The sequence below is a fragment of the Gymnogyps californianus genome, chromosome 1, assembly GCF_018139145.2.
Source record: "Gymnogyps californianus isolate 813 chromosome 1, ASM1813914v2, whole genome shotgun sequence".
Lineage (NCBI taxonomy): Eukaryota > Metazoa > Chordata > Aves > Accipitriformes > Cathartidae > Gymnogyps > Gymnogyps californianus.
Genome location: NC_059471.1, coordinates 164,597,108 through 164,612,166, shown reverse-complemented (window position 1 = coordinate 164,612,166; position 15,059 = coordinate 164,597,108).

Sequence of the window (15,059 nt, the reverse complement as noted above, 5' to 3'; positions counted from 1 at the left end):
GGTGGGGCCAGACAGGCTAGACCCGAAAGGAACAAGTGAGTGGAGGAGGCAGGAAGGTTGCTTGATCCTTGTGCTGTTTTTTCTTAAAATCTGCCCACTGGAAGACCAGTAAACCCGGTAAGGCTTGTCTCTACACTCTCTCCTGCAAAGGGCTCCCTGGGTGGTGGGGGCTGCAGGTCCACTGCCTTCAGGGCCCTCTGGTTTCTGGTCCCTCCTCTCCCTGTTCAAGGAGACCAGAGTGCCAGAAATGTACACACCGGAGAAGGGTTGGCACGGAGTACACCTGGATTATGAAAGCAGCCAGGATTATCGGGAGGCAGAATAAACTCAGCTGAACTTCAGGTCAGGGATGTCATGGGAAAAGGGCAAAGAAGGGCAAAGAAAGGCAGAGGCACTGCTCGGACCCAGGACCTTCAGGGCTACCATCCCGCAGGCTTGCCAGGGCTGTAGGGTTCCACGTGCCTGGCCAGGCATGGGCACGGAGGGTGTAGTAAACCCTTGGAGCACAGACCCAGGCCAGTGGTGCCAGGGCCTGGGATGGGGAAGGACCTTGCTGGGTTCACCTCCCAAATGCTCCCGAGCTTGCCAAAAAAGCTCCCCTTTTGGCAGCCGGTGCCGGCACCACCGTCCCCAAACAAGGTGTTTCTTTGGGAGGGATTCATCCTCTCCCCACAAGCCCTGTAGCCCTTGCTGTGGCACGGGGGTGGTAAATGAGTCCCCATCCCTCAGCTGGGGCAGGAGATGCCGGGGACTGGTTGTAGGCAGGGAGGAGCATGCTGCCAGCCAGTGGGCCTGCAGTTGGGTTGCGTCCTCCTTCAGGCTCTGGAGGCAGAGGTGTTGGAGAGCATGGCCAGCTCTCATGCCTGCCAGGCTGACCATGAACCAAAAAAGCAAGTGTTGGTCTCCTGGGGTGGCAAGAGGCAGCTGCATGGGATGGGGAACCCACAATGCCTTGTAAGCCCCTTGTAAGCATGAGGCACCCCTTGCACCCCCCAGCCTTTTCTGAAGCAAGTGCTGAAAAGCTGCGTCTCCTCTGGCCTGCTCCATATGAGTGATGGGTCGCTGGCAGCCACCCCTGCCTCCCTCCCTCAAACGTCCCCTCTACTGCCATCTGTACCCTCCCTGTTTCAGTATTCAACACAGAGCAGTGTCAAACGGTGACTCAGGCTGTGCCTGAGTAACCAGGGCTGGTGGGGAGGCTGGCACAGCCTCGTGCACCCACTCTCTGCAGGCTCGCGGGGCCAGGGGATCACTTTAATCAGATCTGCATCCCCACATCTCAGACATGGCAACTGTTGGCCCAAGTATACATGGTGCTCCTTTGCCAAAGGTGACTGTCCCTGCAGCAGGGCTGACAGCACATGTGGTGTGTCCAGTGCCCAACGACAGCAGTAACCTTCTCCCATACAAACCCTACACTGTAGGTTTCAGTCTATCTATCTCATCACACTGGACCAGAAATAGAGGCAGCTGAAGAGCAGAAATGTCTCCCATTTTCCTGGCCCTGATACAAGCAAGGTGAACAGCTGGGAGCAGAGTGTCCTTCAGCCACCCCAAGTAGCTGCACTACAGCCTGTGAGCAGCACCTAGAGGGGACCAACACCCAGAGGAGCAAGTGGCAGCATCAGAGCATCAATCCCCCTACGTTTCTACCCAGCCAGGTGGGTTGCTTAACTTACACTGTTCTCCTCGACACACACACTCCCCAGGGAGGGACTGGCTTTGCAGCATCTTAAAGACAAACTTGAGATCTAAAAGCTGGCAGTGTGTAGGTCATGTGTGGGTAACACGCAGAATGCCTCTTGCTTTATTCTGCCCCAAGCTCCCTTCAAAGCATAAGCTCCCACACGTGCAGGGGGCTGGTGGTTCTCAGAAGCCACAGGGCTCCTCCTCGTTTCCAGCTCATTCCTGCATTTTAGTAGGTTTAGCAGAATTACAGAGTCACACAAAGATAGGACTAAAAAGTCAGATAGGACCTCTGGAGAGGTCTAGTCCAGCTTCTGCCCTGAACAGGGCTCACCTCAGAGCTAGATCAGGTTGTCAGGGCCCTGTCCAGGTAAGCTTTGAATATCTTCAAAGGTGGAGATCCCACAACTTCTCCAGGATCCCTGTGCTGGTGTCTGATCACTCTCATTGGGATTTTTTTTAAACTTGTGTCTAATCAGAATTTCCCTTGTTGCAACTTGTCTGTTACCCCTTCTCCTTTCACTGTGCACCTCTAAGAAAAGTCTGGTCCCATCTTCTCTATAGCATCCATTTACTTAATAGACAAGAGTAACTGGATCCCCCTTAGCCCTTCTTCTCATGGCTGAGCAGGTCCCTCAGTCTCTCCTCCTGGTGACATGCTCCAAGCAGCCCCCAACTCTCTCAGTGGACCCCCTGGCAGACTTGTTCCACTTGATCAAGCTCTGTTGCAATGAGAGACCCAAACTGGACGCAGTACTCCAGACACGGCCTCACAAGTGCTAAATAAAGGGGAATAACCACTTCCTGCACCTTGCTGACTTCACCCTTACTCACGCAGCCCAGTATGTGGTTGGCGTACATTGCTACGAGTGTGCACTACTGGGCAATGCCTTCTTCAGGTTCATTTTCTCCAGCACCAGTTACTCCCTTTGCCCTGGAGGAACTTGTGTGGTTATAAATAGAAGGGACTGAACAGTCCTGATGTTCCGTCTCTAAGGCAGGTGGTTTCTGGCAGGAGCCAGAAACAGCACCCAAGGCCACTCGTGAGGTGAGGGCTGCAGCAGCAGCTGCCTCTCCCAGCAGGGAGCCCTGGGGAAGGAAGTCCAAGAGCCCCTGCCGGCATTTGCCTGCTTTCTGGGGGCTCTGAATGCAAAGTGGAGGTGTGCCTCGGTGGCGGCAAGCCTAGCCCTTGGGTACCATCTGGTCTGCACCACTCCACCCAGGCTGGGGTTGGTGAGCTGTTGGTGACGAGCTGCACTCGATGAATCTGTGCTCTTACTGAGCCACCCAACCACAGGGACTTGGCTCCCTCTGCCCTAAGGCAGTCTTTGCTGCTGCACTGAGCAATGCAGGACAGTGGCTGTGGGAATCTCTCCTGGGGATCCCTGCCCCACTCCGATCACCCTGGTTCCTGTGTGCCTGGGACTTGTCCTGTCCCTTCTCCCTACCTGCAGTACACTCACCCTTCTGCACCCAGGACTGTCCTATGTGGGATCCTCCCTGCCTTAAAGTCAACATGTCCTGCCACCTGCAGTTTCTAGGGAAACTGGTGTTTGCTTTTCCTTTGCTATGGTGACGAGCGAAGCACTGTGCTAGATATGAGCGCCATTTTCTGCAAAAGGCTTTCTGAAGTGCCAGGCATGGAGCCGGAGCTGCCTTCCCAGCTGGCCAGGCTGATCTTATCTGGATCTATCTCCGGAGTCAGCCAGAGGAGTTTCTCTGATCAAACCAGTAACAACAGGTGCATTTGCAGAGAAAGCAAAGGCTGTGGCTTACAAAATGGGCATCTTGTTCTCTAATTAATTAGTCAAGAGCTGAAATAGAATGCCATGTCTCCAACATACAGCGCTGTCTGCTGTTTACCCCCCAAAACAGTCTGCAGTGAGGCTTAAACACTGGAGCAGGAGTGTGAAGAAGTGCTGAAAATTTTGGGTGAGATCTATAGTCATGGCGAGAAAGGGACCTGGGTAGCATCCTTGACTCTGGTGCTGCTCCTTGCTCAGTGCTGTAAGAAAGCACATTTTCCTGCAAATCAGCTCTTTACTGGTTTTGCCAGACTGAACAAACACATGTTTGAATCTCAGAAATTAGGGACCTCAGTGTTGCTCAGTGTCACTTAGTCATCCCAGGACCCCTCTATAATCAGAGTAAAGAGACAGGCTGTTCCTGCAGACACTCTGGATTTAGCAGTGCCGAACCACCCTCTCTCACTGTCTATTCGGCCAGAAGGAGCCGTCGGTGACCCTCAGCCCCCTAACCCAGCCACCTGAGACTGGTGCCAAGGGAGCAATGAGGCACGCAGGGTGCAGGATGCTTCCAGCACCCGCATGGTACCCATGGTGGTCTCCAGACCAGTGGGCCACGTCCCACTGGGCTAATTCTGGCAGGGGTAAAAGCAGCCCCCTCAAAAACAGGGAGGAGGCTGGTTTTAGGTTTCTGGTTCCGCAAAGGAAGCGGAGGCAACGCCAAGAAAGTCGGTGCGAAGAAAAGAGCCGGCAGCTCTGCCGGGAGGATTTAAACCCGCCGGGGCGGCTCCTCCTGGTGTTCCGCCAGCGGCCGCCAGGTGGCGCCCTTGCCCCGCGGAGCCCCGCGCCTCCGGGCCTCGCCCCGGCGGGCTGCGCGGGGTTGGGGGGGCCGGGGGGGCTGCTCCTGCCGCAAGCTGAGGGGGTCTCCACCTCCCTGGGGTCACAGCAAAACGCGCTGGACTCCTTGTTGTAATTAAAAACAAACAAACAAACAAACAAACAAAAACAAACCAGAAAACCCTGCATATCATTAAAGCTTTAATATTAAAACCATTAAAAAAAAAAAAAGTTATTTCATGGCCTTTCATTGAACTTTGGTAAAATTTGCAATTTTGCTCCCATGAAATGATTTCTTTGACTCAGCATGTTCCAATTAAAAAAAAACCAAAAAAACCCCTAAAACTTTCCAGCCTAAAAAGGAAGCTTTTCCACTGTGACATTCAGCTTGTTTTATACAGCAATACAAAAAGCTTGTCTCTGAATTCATTTTATTTTAGGCACAGTTTGGTTGGATTTCAACTAAGCTCTTCCTGACTGGCTGCACTTCAGTTGCTCAAGAGGAATGGCTGCTCGGAGAGCCTGCTGCCCAGCTCTGGTGAGGTGTCTATTGGCAAGGAGGATCAGTCAGTCCTCAGACCCTGGGCCACAGACTCCTGGTGCTTCACAAGGCCGCAGGAGATGGACAGTCACTGAGGTAAGGCAGCAACTAGGCAAGTGGGCACGCTTCTGGCAGTCTGGCTGTCCAGGCAGATTATGGCTCACCAGCTCCGCTCCCCATCCTGTCCAGTCTTCCAAATGCAGGCCACCAAGCTCCTGGGCCTGCCTAGGTGGGACTGTGCCAGTCAGCAGGACAGGAGCCAATGATATCTGGCAGGACAATTTTATTACACAGAGAAACAGCAAGTAGATAACATTGCAAGGAGCTGCGGGTAGATAACAGGACCTGTCTGTGTCCCTTCTCCTCCTTACCCATCACCACCATCATCACTATATATCGAGGCTGTGTTGTGGTTCCCCTTGTTACATCCAGACTTTTGCATTTAAAATGGCAAATGATTTGTGTGAGATGAGACCTTGGCAGGGCCAGGATTAAATGCCCAGCTCTTAAGTGCAAGTCATCTCACAAGCAGATGTAGTCACTGATGCAAGGATGTGTGCGCTGATTTGAAGGAGAAAGGATAGAAAATGTACAGATTTATCTACCTGACCCTACTGGGTGGTCTACGGACAAGAAGAAAGCATAAGGTTTTTCCAGCATGACAGACCTATCTGTGAGTTTCTGGCAGCATGGCAAGCTGTTGGGTTGTGAGACAGGAGTCTAGTGGGCCAGGGTATGCTCAGTTCTCCACAGCACGGGCTGCTGCTAGGCTGCTGGAAGGACTGTGGGGCAGTTACAACGCTGCTTCATATGACCTGGGAGCTGCCTCCGCAGCTCTTGCAGCATCGCAGTGCTAGTGTCACCCTCCCTGCTGCCCTGCTCCTGTGCTAGGAGGAAACCGGCTCTGCCACCCGCTGTGCTTTAGTGTGTTCTCTGAAAGACGAACTAAAACCTGTCCCGTGTGAGGACCTGAAATCTGCAATCGCCTCTGTTTTACCGTGACATCGGAATCTTCAGTAACCAGGTGGGGGCACTGCGGGATCTGCAACCACCGTGGACACACGGTCCCGTTGCTGATGAGTTACCCAGAACGCACGAAGATAGATCATGAACAATTTTTAACCTATTCAAAGCGTTCGAGTTAGTTCACACCAGATCAATGCTTCGTATCTTGGCGGGTATCACATTTTTCATCCAACAGGAGGAGTCCTAAAGCCAGATTTACTGAGGCATCCAGCCCTGGCTCTAGCTACAAGTGGTTCTCTCCAAATCCTGGAGACAAGTGGGGTGGGAGGAGGGGAAGGTCCTCTCTCTGCAAGTTTCGTTATGCATCTTGCCTTTTTTTGAATATCATTTGTCTTTATTGTCTGGCGGTAATCTCTAAAAGTGGAATCAACTTTGTCTATATTGAATGAATGAGGAAACGCTGAAAGAAGCTGTATGCTCCTTTACAGGATCCCAAAGAGATGAAACCCTTGATAGTGTCTCGCCTGATTTCTCTTTCACAGTGCACTCTTCAAATGTAATCAGCTTTTGGGGCATGCTCTGCCTCCAACTGTGCATACAATGCTCACATTGAAATTAATAGAAGCATGGTGATACATTTGAAGTGAAAATCTGGGACAAAAAAGTTAAATTCTTGCTGGTAAAATCAATGACAAAAGTTTCTTTGGCTTTAGTTCTCACTTTAGAGGCATCTGCATGTCTAAGGCTGGAAAGAATCATTTTTATGGGTATATGTGTCTTAGCAACATCCTAAGAAACAAAAAAACATGAACTTTGGAAACATTTTATACAAGGAGTTTAGAAACGTGTCTTTGTGGCCTCCCTCTTAGCAGAGATTTGTTGCTGTGTTTAACCCCACAGCCTTAACCCCAGTTCTGCCCTGGGGGATGGGGAATTGACTGTGATTGATGGGATCATCATAATACATATGGACAAGGTGCTGGACTTGAATTTGTATCGGTCACCTCAGATCTGGTATTACGTAATTCTCCTGTTTTGTTTTTGATGGGTCTATTGAGTTGCTAAGAGTCCTACAGGAGATCTTTCACGTGCTTATCCTCCCATCATGCCAGCATGATGGGGAAATGCTGTTCCCTACATTCAGGGCACAAGGTCAAGAGCAGATTTCCACCATGCCTAGGTGACTGCTTACCCACATGCCCAGGTGAGTTACTCTGTCTCGCTCAGAGAAAAGATTCAGACCTGGGCTGCTTCCAGGTGAAGACTCAAACTGCTGTGCCCTCCTTCCTCTCTCTGTAATGGAGGTGATGTCTGGATAATGGCACGTGCCTGCAGTCCCCTGGCTTGACTCAGATGTGACTGCAGGGGAGCTGGAGGCTGAGCTGCACCAGCTCCTGCAAACACACATCATCTCACACACGAACAGGCTGGGCCCACAGCTGAGCCGGTGGCTCATCATTACCCAGGCAGTGATGGACACCAGTCCCAACCAGCAAGTACATTGTCTAACCTGGGAGCAGGAGCTAATCACAGCATGGAGTTTCTGGCTCCTTTTCCATTTTCCTTAGGATTAACTCTTGTCATTGGGTGTCGATGAGGTGAAGCTAAGCAGCAAAAGATCTCAGACCTGAAACTGTCCTCATGTCTTTGTAAGGGTGGAAGGAAGAGGGACCCAGCAGATTGGTGGGGAGCCGGGCAGGGAGATTGTGTGTCCCCTCTTGGCTCACCCCTCCAGGGTAATGGGCAACACAAATCCCAAGTGACTTCAGCCATCAGACGTGGCCCCTATAGGTGCAGTGCCATCTTCCTCACTGCTCCATGCAGTTGCTGCGACCACTCTCACAGCAGAGGAGCATTGATCTTTGACATGCTCCCATCCTTGCAAATCTCTCTGCATGCAGAGAACTGAATAACTTCTTGCATAATTAGCCTCTCCATCTGTTAAAACAGCCTGTGTCCCAGCAAAGCTCTCACCAACAGCTGGTTTACAGGACAGAGAGAACTAAACAGAGTAGGACAGCTCTTCTGAGCAACAGCCTTACTCATAAGGGGCACTACTATCAAGTGTAACTCAGTGGGGTTTAAGGTTTCTTCCTGAAGGAGGACGCCCTTTCAGCTGGTATTGATCATTTGCTTAAATGGGAATCTCTGTAGGAAGAAATGAGGAGAGCCTAAACACCTGGATGCTCTCAGGGCATGCAGTAAGGGGATGCTTGGGATAGGTCTTCACATTCAGACTGTCCTGTCCTCCCTGGCACTGACTGAATTGCAGCCCAAGCACAGAAGCTGGGTGCAGCCCATGCTGGCAGCTGGACTCCAGGCTCTCCATGGACTCTCTGCCCTGGTCCTGACAATTTGCCCTGTCCTGCACTATTAGCTAGATGAAGCAAGCACAGGTTTCCCGGAACAAGCTGCACGCCTGCCACTTCCGCTATGTAAAATCAGCCAGCAGCAGCTTGCTGCAGAGTTTTCGTAAGAGGGAGGAAGTCATGGGTTAGAGGCACTTGGTCAAGGGTTTCTCTGGCTGCAGCTCTGCCTGGGAGAAGCTCCTGATCGTTGTCTTGTGAGCTGGACCAGATCTGCAATCATGAACAGACAGTAGGGGGGATGGGAGTATCTCCCAGTCAGGCAGAGCAACCTCCTGTCTCCATGGGCAGGACAGCTGAGATGTAGTTCCCTGCACCCAAACCATCTATCCTCCCATTACACTGTGGCCTCCTACTTAGCCTCCAGCTGGTACCCTGGCCAAGGGGAGGAGAAAGGCAGGAGTGGGATGTAATTCTGTCACCTTGTGCTGATAGTGAGCGTTCATCCTTTGCAGCTTCCTCTGAGCACCTGTAGCACTGATTTTCCTGTCTCAGCTCTGTCCAGCTCTGCAGGTGAATTCCCAAAAGCGCTGTGAACTAACTGTGCTTCCTAAAGGTCTGAAGAATTAGGACATTATTTACTTTGGTTGTCAGTGGGCATCAAATGGTGTGAAAGAAATGTATGCCTCAGCTCCATCACTATCTGGGACCAAAATAACAGATAAAAGAAGAAAATCAGTGGGAGTTATCATTATATGGAGTTGCCATGGAAATAGCATGAGAGAACTTGGAGGAGAGCTAGCACACCATGTCTCCAGGAGGGCATAAATCCCCTGCTAGCCTCACTCCTTTTTATCACATTAACAGGCAATATTTCTTGCTTTAGCAAGAGGTGAGAAAACATCAAAGCACAGTTCTGACATTTTTGTCTATCCCTTGATTTCTCTGACCAAGACCTCCCTGACCCATCAAGAAGTAGAAATGTGAACCCTCATGCTATTGGAAATTTGTCCCGGAAACCATTTGATAATTTCAGTAAAATGGTAAGAGGGATGTAATATTCCCCAGAAAATATTTATTGACTTTTGTGAAATCATATGAAAAAATGGAAAAACTTTTTTTTTTTTAAATGTACTATTCTAAGACTTTTTTCAAAGAAAAATGTCATATTTTATTAAAAGGATTTTTTTTAATGCTGATTTCTAAGGAAAAGCATTACAATTTGAATGATCTCAGAATTTCAGTGAAGTTGCTGTCTTGTGCTGTTGCACTGTTCTGGGAAGTCCATTTTATTCTCCTATCTTAGTCACTAAATCACACTTTTAAACTGCTTCATCCCCTCTGGTCAGGACAGTACAACCATGTCTGTTCATGCACTGTATCTTGAGACTCCACAAACACAAACACAGTTCCGAGTCATGATGTTGTGTGGGGGTGGCATCCTCCAGCACACGCATCCAGTTCTCCACCCTGCGCTTCCCAGCGGGCTGCGGGTCACTCCTCTGGAGGGTAGTCCCCAACTGGGACTATTAGTGATGGCTGTGGCAATCTGACCCAGAGTAAACTACCACTTGGATGCTGGCATCCAGGTGCTTATGAGTACAGATATGCAAGTGTGAATGAATGAAACCAGTTCTGTTCTCAAACAAAATCATCGTCCTCTCCTATAAGGTCTCACTTTGAGTTCTGCTGCATTATCACTCCAATGTTGCAATATTATTTCCCCGGATACTGCCTTTCCCAACCCTAGCTCCTACCCTTCCCTAGGGCTTTGGCCACTACAGCATGTGACTGAACACCTTTAGAGATAAGAAGGACCCTCAGCCTGCAGCCAGGCTCCAGAGGGGAGAGGGCAGACAAGAAAGCCTGGGGCAGGGCAGCAGTAAAGCCTTCATATTTGTATCTGCTCCCTTTCAGCAGAGCCAGTAAGTGGGAAAGGAAAGATGCCCAAGACCCTCCAATGAGACCTCATCTTCCTCACTCACCAGTACAAATGCTTTGTCCCCCCATCAGTGCTGCAAGGGCAAGTGAGATGAAAGGAAACAGAATAACGAGAGAGGAAGCCAAAGAGCACAGTCCCCAAATGCTCCCTTAAGAGCCAATTCAAGTTATGTCCCAGCTACTGACCCCAGTTCTGGCTCGGAGCACCATTTCAGCAACTGAATTTCCATCACATTTGTGACTCCACTTGCAAAAGCTGGGACCTCAAGTGATATAAAGCCCTGCATTTGGAAACCTCTCTCCTACAGAGTAGCTAAAGCTGTGGAATTAATTTGTGTGGGGTGACAACTTTGGCCCGGGCTGCTTCTTTGGCTTACAGTCGTCACATTTGCCATGATGGCAGTAATTTCAACTTTTTTCCCTAAAGCTGTCTTAAAGAAAGAAAGGGGGGGGGGGGGGGGGGGGGGGGGGGGGGGGGGGGGGGGGGGGACAGGGGACGAAGGTCTCTTTTGACGTCTGCATTTCTAAGGCAAAAGTCATACAGTTATCTAAGGTGTTACCAGCAACCAACATTTCTCCTCAGAACAAAACTTGTGTGCTAAGTTCTTGTTGATTGTTTTGTCTGTTTGCTCAGCATCAATTTAAGATAAAATTATACACATAATTTTATAAATGCTATTTATAAAGCTGTGAATACATATTATGCATATTTTGTGCCAAAATGGATCCATTTTTACCCCTATGAAATGACAAGTCCCAAACACTGAATAATTCCAAAGGGGCTATTTTTATGGCACTTGGTGGTACATTTGTTGCTGAGTAGCAGCTCTCTGTCTATAGCCATGGGAATAGACATCATTTTTAGCTTGTCATAATTCTGGAGCTGGATTCATTCCAGAAGAGTTTGTCATAACAGTGGGCTGTTGAATGGCTATTTATGATAAATGGATTCGTGGATTATGGGATCAAACATTTTGGAAAACAATTGTGTTTATCTTTGCATCAGGACTGTCTGGGGAGCTCCCATTCATCCCCTTGCTGTGTCTCCCAGGACAGGGAGCTGCAGTCACTGCGAAACTCTCTGGCTGGGTGGCAGTTCCCAGGACCGTTTCCTCATCTCCCTGGTGTGCCTGGTCGTATCTTGCTGTTTTCAGCAGAGTTATCTGGAAGCAGCTGCCTCCGGTGTTTCTTCAGGATTGTTATTTTCACATATTTCTTTCCAGGGAAGGAGAAAACATCCAGAGCCTTTTTAAATGCTGCTGCCTCAGCATCAGAAGGGAGAGTAACTTGAAAGGTGAAACAAAAATCCCTGTCTATATCTATGCATTTTTTGCTACATTCTATGCATTCTGGGCTTCCATTCAAAATAAACTTTTTTTTAAAACCAAAACCTAAATCATATGCTACAGAAAAAAATTTCATTTTTCTCTTTTGTTCAGAAATAGCACCATCGCAATGTAAAATAAATGAACTCCTGCCACCTGTTAACAAACTAGCTCTGTGGAGAGCTGTCTCCAGCCAAATGACTCCCCTGGTTCAAGATCTGGCTTTCATTCCTGGATCCAGAGAGATCTCCTGTGCAACCATTAAAAAGCTGATACCGACCATGCCTGGAGCGTGCATCTGAGCAGCAAAGCAGGGAACAGGGCACTGCCTGCCCTGAAGCTGAGCAGTGCCACCGCCATGCCCAGGGAGATGGGAGAGGTGAGGCGTGAAGCTACATACGGGTCAGCTCATGGTCAGACCAACAAATACACCTGGGAGGAACAAAACCACCCCTGGGCACCCCGTGTGCCTGAAACCATACCCATTTTTTCCAGCTCTATTTGCTCCAGACCTTGTTTCCCCATTCAGATCAAGCAAGCACTCCAAAACCTGCAGGACTGCTTTCATCGTTTTGAAATCAGCTGGGCAAGTTCCAAGCTGGAGGGTGTTTTAGGCCAGGTTCCCAAGATGCAGTATCTCTTAAAATCGGCGTTTCTGTTTTTCCCCGCCCTGGGGCAGGGAGGAGTGCTCAGAGCAGTCTCAGCTGCTCTTGCGGCACAGGATTTCGTCCCTCCTGGGAAGCAGCGCCAAGGATGTTCTCAGAGGAAGAACACTGCTCTCCGCAAAGGCATATACCAAAGTCTTGTGCAAAGCAGATGGCAACACAGCGGGAGGAGAGTTGTGCTGGGGATTTCCAGGGAGATCTTTGCTTCCTAGGCCCTGCTGTAGGGGGGATACATGCTCTGGCCCAAGGCAGGGCTGGAGAAGCTGGGAGGCATCTCTGGTTCCTCTTCTACGTTTAACTGTGCTGCTGCCATCACAGCATAAGCCCTATTGGAAGGGGTCTGGCAGTCTCCCCTTCCAACAACTGCCAAAGCAAAGGGCCAGTGCGTGAGTTATGGGACACCCAAGGTGCTATGTCCAACCGACCCACCCTCACACCACCCTCCCCTGAGACAGCACAACCAGGGCATCACCCTTCTCCTTCCTACACCTCCACAGGATTTTTCCTCCCCCTCCAGCTTGGGTTTCCCACACATGGGTATCGGTATGCAGGTGGAAGCAAGCCATTGGAGAATGAGAGGCATGGTTTTACATGAACTTAATTACTCCAAATAAACACCACTGCAGTAACCATCCCCTTCAAAGTACCCTGGCTAAATAATACTACAGCTCATGAAAGAGATTTCAACAAGCCAGCACATACTGATTTGGAAAGATGTTACTTTGCAAAGCTGAGTCATAAAGAGGATTGAGAAACTCTGCAATCAGTGATTAAACAGCTAGAAAGATCTGCCAGCAGGGAAGTGTGCCCAAAATTGTCACGCTGTACACTACCTTTTATTTCAGTGCTTTGCTTTGGGTAAAAGGTTTCATTTGTTTCATTTGTCTGAGTATGATGCATTTCAAATTTCAGATCCTCTTCTCTCTTACTCACAGCAACATTCAATTCTGTTGATCTTGTACTTCATCAGTCATGTGGGAAGGTGACTGAACTTTTTGCCTAATGGCAAAAGACACTTCAATTGCTTCTTTGGACTCCAATTAGGAAAGGCCTTAAATTAAACACTGGCGATATAAAAAAAATTGAATGAGATTGGAAAACTCTGGAAAAAATACTCAAGGGAGAATAGTTGCCATGGCAATGCTTCTCTGTTTTCTCTTGGGATAACAGAAGTATGTGCTGAAGAAGACACTTCCCCAACACACACCTCACTTACTTAGACCCAAACCCACTTAGCTTCCAAGTCCAGGCACAGGCAGGCTGGGTGGTGCAGCTGCCCACATAGCACAGATGTGAGCTGTGCTGTCCCACCACAGGGAGCCCCAGTGTCAGGTCACACTGCCAGTGTCACCCGAGTCACGATGCAGGTCAGGGCGCTGCAGAGCATGGCTGAGGAACTGCTTTTCTACACCAGCTGCCTCTTGACGGCCTCATAGCTCCAGAGCATCTCTGCTGCTTCTTGGTCCCACAAAGCAAGTGGGGTTGGTGAGAGGCTCACAGCTTACGATGTCCAGCTGCATCAGCTTGTGGGATCTTGGAAGGCGAGAAGGGCCATGGCACTTGTAAGTCCACACTGCAGGCCAGGCTGCAGGGGATGTAAAACAGGAGGCACTGGCCTGATCCTGTGCTCGGTACATGGCAGTGAGTTGATCTATATGCATGAGAATCCAGATCCTCAAAGCCATTGAAACACCTAAATCCCAGTGGTATCTTTCAGGATGTGGTTTCTGGGATCTTTCACTCCCATTTGTACTTTTGAAAAATCTGCATCTAAAATTCAGGCTCCTCAACCCAGTCTTCTCACCAGGACTGCACAGAAGATACATCTGAGGCTGTCCTGGGACCTTGGGCTGCTGATCAGCCAGACCTCACACTCAGTCTAAGAACAGTGCGGCTCCTTCCACCCCATTCACTCAAGCTTCTCCTCAGGGAAACTGGGGTGTGGGCAGCAGTGAGGGGTAGGGGAGCAGCATGCACCCAACTCTCACCTAGGCATAGGGTCTGGATGTGGAATTAGACAGCACCTTAGGAATCAAGCAGTATTTGCACTGACCCATCTTCTGCAGCAGCTCCCACAAAGGACTAGAAAAAAAGCATCTGCCATGGCTGAAACCTGTCTTGTGCAACAGATTCTGCTGAGAGCAAAGCAGAGATTATGAATGAGCTGACAAAACCAGCCTGCTGTTGGCATAGGCACCAAGCAGAGACAGAGTAGCTACACTGGAAGTGTTTCATCCATTACTGTCAGAGAAGTCACTTTTACCACTGATCCTGCTCCAATAAATCATGTTGCCAAGCAGTTTTATAGAGGCGTTATACATCCAAAGCTACTTATGGTCCTGTTAAAAGAGATGCATTTCTTTTTTAGCTCAGTGTGGCTGAAATGCTGTCACAGAAGAAAGAGAGTCGCTGCTCAGAGTGCTATTGTAAAAGAGGTACTATTGTAATTACAGCAGGAGGGACGATGTGAGCTAGGAGCCACCATCTTCTTCCCCTGTCCCATCGCCTTCGGGCAGCCTTGCAAAGCTGAAAATTTGCTACCACAAGCACAATAGCTGCTCACGCACCCTTTGCCATGGTGATTGATGAAAATGGGGAAATAATGATGTTACTTCCCCATTCACCATAAATCACCCATCCCCTCAAAGTGACTAGAGTATTGTAAATCTGGCCAGATTTATACGGACAACTTAACCAATTAGCTCTTTTATAAAAGCTGTCATCTTCTTAATGCAGTGTTAGATATATTTAGGCATGTGTCTACAAAAGGAAGTATTTCTTTCCGAAGCTAACAAAGCTCTCATTCTAGCAGACTTAAAACCTTGGTCTGCAAATGTTCGCCCTGTGGCTGCGTTTGCATTAGCAAGTTATTCAGTGACAGCAGAAGCCAACCAATAGATGAAAGCAGGGGGTCTGGAGGCATCTACATATACACTACATTTATACATACACATGTACTTATACACGTACGCATACATATACACATATTTATACACATAGACACGTACATATATATAAATATATGTGGTTTGCCACTGTTGAGGCCA